Here is a 6,000-nt window from a genome sequence, read left to right as displayed (position 1 = left end):
AATAATTAAATTATTATTTATTATTTTTATTATTAATTTCTTATATAATATTTATCATTTCTTATATAAAAAACTAATACTGGAATGTTGTTGTGTTTAAAAATAATATTGGGATTTTAAATCCATTCACTATGTAAAAATATTGATTCTTAAATTCTACTTAATATTATTTTAATTTTAGAATTTTTTCATATAAACTAAATTTGATACTTATGCATGTTGGAGTGCTATTTTACAAAAATTTGTTTTTTTATTGAAAATTCAATATTCTTTATTGACAAGTCTGATGTTATTATTTTCAATTGTTATTTTACTTCAATCCTACTTCTTGGACCTTTGTCAAATTCTATGCTTACTAATTTATTCCTCTATTCTTTGGATTTGGATTTGTTTAATTTATCTATTCCAACATTTAAAAAACTTAATCTTCTTTTTTGTAGAGATTTTTTATTATTTATTATTTAAAAAATTTTAATTTAATTCGAGTTCATTTAACAATTTGATAGTTTATGACCTATTTTTAAATTTATTTTTATTTTTGTATGAAGATGATTATTATAATCCTTCTTTATACAAAAATTGAATAAAATTGAATAAAATTGAATTTTATTATAAATGTGATAATTTTCATGTAAATTTGGTTGCTATATATATATGTTAGAAATTTAAAATAACTCCAACTAATCTTTATTAATTTTAAGAATTTAGAAGTTTAAATTCTAATATTTTTTATTTTAATTTTATTTATTTTAAAAAATAACAAAAAAACAAACTTTTTTTAATTTAGCAAAAAATTCTTTTAATATCATCTTAACTTCTTCAAGTTTTGATTAACCTTTTTGATTTTATAAAACTAATTAAGACTCTAAATCCTATTTAATGTATTAAGACTCTACTTTTATGACTTTTCACTTTAAAACACTCTTGTAACTTACAATATTGGCTGCCATACAAAAATAAAATCTGGATGATGTGCCTATGATAATCTACATGATGCACATTAGACTAATTGAATGTAAAACATATTAGCAATATTAGAAGAAATGCTAGAAGATATGTGCAAGGATTGTCTTTTATGTATTAAACTAGATGTGGATGGACATCAACTTTGTAGTAATCTTGAGTTTTTTTAAAAATAAAAATAAAATTTAGGTATTGAAAATGCATTAAAAGCTTCTTTTGATATAATCTTAGAAATTCAAGAACTAATTTTGATATAATAACTACAAACTATAAAATAATTATGTATTAACCAATGCTTGTAGTTCTTGTTTTACAAAGACAATTATTTACTATCCAAACATCATATGTAGTAGTATATCTAATAATATTATATATATATATATATATATATATATAGATATTAGAATTTTTCTTACACAAATTTTTTATATATTTTACATTATCAACATTTTTTGTCCAAAGAATCTTTTTTTAATACCAGAAATGTTCTGAAATGAAGGGCGAAGGGGCTCGAAAAGCATCGAAAGGGGCTTAAATGAATTCATACAAACAAACAAAGGCGTGCTCATTTTCTTCCTCGTCGTCACCTCTTCCTCGCAATCCAAATCGCAGCCTCCTCGCCATGGCTTGTGAAAGAAATCGTAGCACCATATTCTTAGGGTTCGCATCGCCTTAAAGTCTATCTAGACAGACAGACAGACAGACAGACAGACAGACAGGTGATTTGTCCACCGATTTATTTACATGTGTGCGTGATTGAATTTGTGAAAGAAGCCGAGGTGTGTGCGGAAGGATTTTGAAGATCTTTGCTCTGCTTTTTTTAGGTCACGGTTGGAGGTTTTGTCAACAGGCTACAGCTTCGAATGTGATTTGAGCTTCAGAGTCGCGCGTGCGTGTGCCAATTCTTTTATTTATTTTACTTTTTTGCTTTTTGATCGCTTTTTGAAATGTTTCATGACATGACTCGTTGTTAAGGTAGCTTTCGTGCCAGGTAATTCTGTTTGATGAATTGAAGTAGAGGAGAAAGTTTGTTGCCGCGAAGTGGTGCAAGCAATTGGAGATCTTCTCTGGTTTGCCGGAAGATAAGACGAAGAAGAGATAAACGAGAGATAATCATGAGATGAAACGAAGTCCTGAATGCATTTTTATTTTTATTTTTAAATTTCTTGTTGGTGATAGCTAATTAGAATGGATTTGGACCGTAAAGAGCACCAGAAGCGAAAAGCTCGTCTTTCAGAAAGTAATGTTGTGGAGCTTCACCTCCTGGTTACGGGTCTGCTTCACGCAGTCTTCGGAAAAGAGCACACTGCTCAGGTAGATTCGACACCTTTGTCGATTTCTTCAGAGTCTTGCAACTAGTATGGCGGTGTAAGATAGACGGGCGGTCAATTGATAATTTGGTAATGTAGGACATACTTTCTGTCCTTAACCATAACCTTGGTCTGTAGAGTTCGAATTCTGCAACCTTACAGTTCTTCTTCTGGACTTTATCATCATGACGCAACTAGAGCCTGAGTGCCGATCCTTAATAGCAAAGAAAATATAATATTCTTGACCCATGTGCTCTTTTCTGGACAATCTCGTTGCTGCGAGGTAGTTATGTGGAGTAGAACAGAGTTGACTTAAATTATCTGAATTATTTTGACAGTGTTCTATGTGGATCGATGCAGGACGCATTTTGTGATATTGAATTAGAAGTTCAGCGACTTGGATGAGCTGCACTACTAGAGCTGTTTGACACTCTTAGCGTGGAGCTCATTTATTGTGAAAGACTAGCACAAATGATTGTTCAAGATGATCTATAACTATCCTTCGTACAGGAAGAGATCCCTTCTTGTCCATCTTGCTATTGCAGAAGAATCGATGAATCAGAGGAAGTTCCTGGCCAGATTCTGGTAAGAAAGCTTTTCGACGATTTGCTGTTAGATTTGAGCTGATGACTGATGTCTTATCTGTTCGTTTAGGGACATCGGTGAGTGGGTGAATCTGCATCATCAATGATTTTTTGTGCATTATCATCAATTAGGTCGGTTGTCTTCTCAGAAACTATGCTTTGTGAAAGAACCCAAATGGATACGTTGTGTGCCGAGATATGGCTTGGATGAGGAAACCAAGTGACACCTGAGATGCATCTTTTATGTGTCAGATCTATGTACAGCTGGAGGAGGACCGGCTCTATGCTATAGCACATGTTGGACGTAGGCGAACTACTGTTAGAGGAGCCGCTCGAGCTTTGATGGTTCCTACTGCTTCTACCCTTTGAGATCTTCTTCAGCAGCATATGTGCGTTGGTATTGAAGGGTTTATGAATGACGTGATTAAAAGCGGAGGTCTGTTTCAGTCAGTCCTTCGTCAACTGATAGCAGGTCACTTGTAACTTCTCGATAACTAGTTTCGCGACCTCGCAGAAACCGCTTTTAGGATGCTGTTTAAGGCTGAATGTTTAGTTGTGTTTCAAGTCAATCTATTTCAATCTTTTGTTATTGACCTGCAGGAAATGTACGAGTCTCTGACTACGAATCGGAATAGATAAGTACTCCACGTTGATTGAATTAAATCGCCTCCATGTTTTGAAATCACTTAATATTTGATTTCATTTCGGTGCGATACATCAACAATGAGTTGGCATATTTATGCAGAATGTAGATACTTTTGAAAGGGCATTTGAAGCGAATATGATTGAGAGGCATTATCTTGTTCAATGGTTTCGGTTGAAATTGTATATTCACGTGAAGGAGGATGCTGAGATGCTTTAAGTATTGAATACTTTTAGTTGAGGGAATTCTTTTTGTAGGACTATCCAGAGTGATACAAGTAAGTAGTACTAGGAGACCAACTCATTAAACATCATGTTTTCCACTTTAGTGGCCTACGTACAAGGAAGATTGAAAAAAAAAAACAAACAAACAAACAAACAAACAAACAAACAAACAAAACAAAACAAAAACAAAACAAAAACAAAACAAAACAAAAAACAAAAACAAAACAAAACAAAAACAAAACAAAACAAAAAATAACAAAAACAAACAAACAAACAAAAAGGCCTGAAAGAGTATTTTCGCGAGGTAAAGCCAGTTGTGAATTAGGTTGGCTACATTTCTTTCATACCTTTTCCATGAGTTTGGAATCACTCAGCATCAATAGTTCTCGTGAAACCTTTTCGGAGCTAGTATTTTTATCAGTCATTTGCATTACTTCTTGTTTTCGTAAAGATAGTAAAGAGACCCTTGTTATTCCCGTGTCACAAAAATAGAAAGCCTTGGTTGAGTGCAAAACAAGCTTTAGAAGATATCTATCTCATAATAACCAGCTTAGTGTTGTGAATTGGCGTGCACAGGTGGGCTAGTCTTAATCATTTTGACCAGGGCTTTGGAACAACCAGGAGCTCACTCACTGAACAGCCTTTGAGAGACCTGCGTTGATGACAATTCACTGCAACATTATCTTGCAATACTGGGTTGCGAGTTGGTTGTATAGCCCAACTCTACGGTTGTGTGTTTCTGTGGACTAGGCTTGAGTTTGGAGCCAGCAGCAGCAAGGTACTACTACTACTGTGTTGGATGTCCCGCTGCATTCCATTAGGTGGAGTTGGACAGCCCTATTTCTACAACTCAGTTGTGTGTGCTTTTGTACACTAATTCCTGCGTACAATGGTATCTATTGTGTCTTTTTGAGGCATCTCCTGGGTACTCATTCAATCACTCAAGGCCTGGTGGGTGACTTGCAGCTCAGTGTGTACAAGGGGGAATTTGCCCTTAAGATTGTGGGTCAGGCTTTGGATGCCAGGTTATAGTTGTATTCACAAGCAGTTACAGGGCCCTTAATCTCAATTACCAAGGGAAAATATTAAGCACGGCCCCAGTTCCCTAAGCTCAAAGGCTCATGCCCCATGGGGCTTAATCATGAAATCTAGCATTCATGAGCAACTACTTCCTGGCATAGAAAACTATAAACAAACCCAAACCTGTGGACCATGTAATCTGGATGAGATTGGTTCAATAAGGCATTCATAACATTTTTTTTTAATGAATATTATATACTTATTCTTCATTGAGGACTTAAGTTTTTCTGTCTTTGTGCTTAAGATATTAAATTGTTTCAAAAACACACAGTAATCTTATATTTATATAAATTTATTAGATTAATATAATTAAATATTATGAAGAAGGAATTGTAATAAAAACTAATATATATATATATATATATATGAATGTAAGAATTTATGTTTATAAATGTATTTATAATAAGAATAATAAATTATTTTGTAAAACACTTCCAAATGTGTGATACTGAGAGTATCAAATTTTACTTGAATGAAGTAAAACAAACACATTTTCTAATGGATTCATTTATGTAGATCCAAATTAAGTCTGTTGATTAAAGTTTATTTCATTGCATACACAATTTATTAATCAAATTAATTATTTCCAAAATGTCATTCGGAAAGAATTAATTACTCAGTGCTTAAGGTAAATGTGTGTGTGTGCGTGTGTATATATATATATATATATATATTAATATTTTACTGGTACATAAATACTTAGTTATAACATAAATCAAAATTCCACCTTGTTCACTTTGAGCACATCCAAAAAATAAAATGATCACAACCTTATCAATATTAAAATTATTTTGAAGCTTTGTTCATGTAATTTTAAAATTATAAAGATAAGTACACATTAATATATAAATATATATATATATATATATATATATATATATCCATTCTGTGTAAATTATGTTTTGCAATTATATTCAAAATTGTATACTTCTAAAATTAGTAATGTGCACTCATAATATCTTTTTATTTTAATTCCTTTATATGTATATCTACATAAAAATATATGTATATATATATATATATACAGAAAACAACACTACTTACCTACAAAATTTAAATTTTATATGTTTATGTTGCATATGATTGTTTTTAATCTTTTAAAGTATAACTATTATGTTGTTTTGATGGTTTTCTCTTTACAAATTCCACCTTGTTCACTTTTTGATATACATAGAAAGAGAAACAAATGAAAACAA

The 6,000-nt window shown here is 31.9% G+C and overlaps 1 long non-coding RNA gene across 4 annotated transcripts; it reads left to right on the top strand.

Moving 5' to 3' along the window:
• Nucleotides 1-1,518: 1,518 nt before the first annotated feature.
• On the top strand, nt 1,519-3,652 carry LOC149987251 (uncharacterized). Of its 4 annotated transcripts, none has more exons than XR_016498990.1 (5): nt 1,525-1,682; nt 1,788-2,277; nt 2,634-2,858; nt 3,110-3,293; nt 3,458-3,652. It is a non-coding gene; the product is annotated as an uncharacterized LOC149987251 (long non-coding RNA). The 4 variants fall into 4 exon arrangements; XR_016498992.1 differs by having other exon boundaries at nt 1,542-1,682; nt 1,788-1,852; nt 2,143-2,277; nt 3,110-3,652; XR_016498993.1 differs by having other exon boundaries at nt 1,519-1,682; nt 2,143-2,277; nt 3,110-3,652.
• The last annotated feature ends 2,348 nt before the right edge of the window (nt 3,653-6,000 follow it).

Source organism: Physcomitrium patens, chromosome 20, assembly GCF_059467195.1.
Source record: "Physcomitrium patens ecotype Gransden chromosome 20, ASM5946719v1, whole genome shotgun sequence".
Lineage (NCBI taxonomy): Eukaryota > Viridiplantae > Streptophyta > Bryopsida > Funariales > Funariaceae > Physcomitrium > Physcomitrium patens.
The sequence above is the reverse complement of the archived record's forward strand: the minus strand, read 5'-3'. Positions and strand labels throughout refer to the sequence as shown.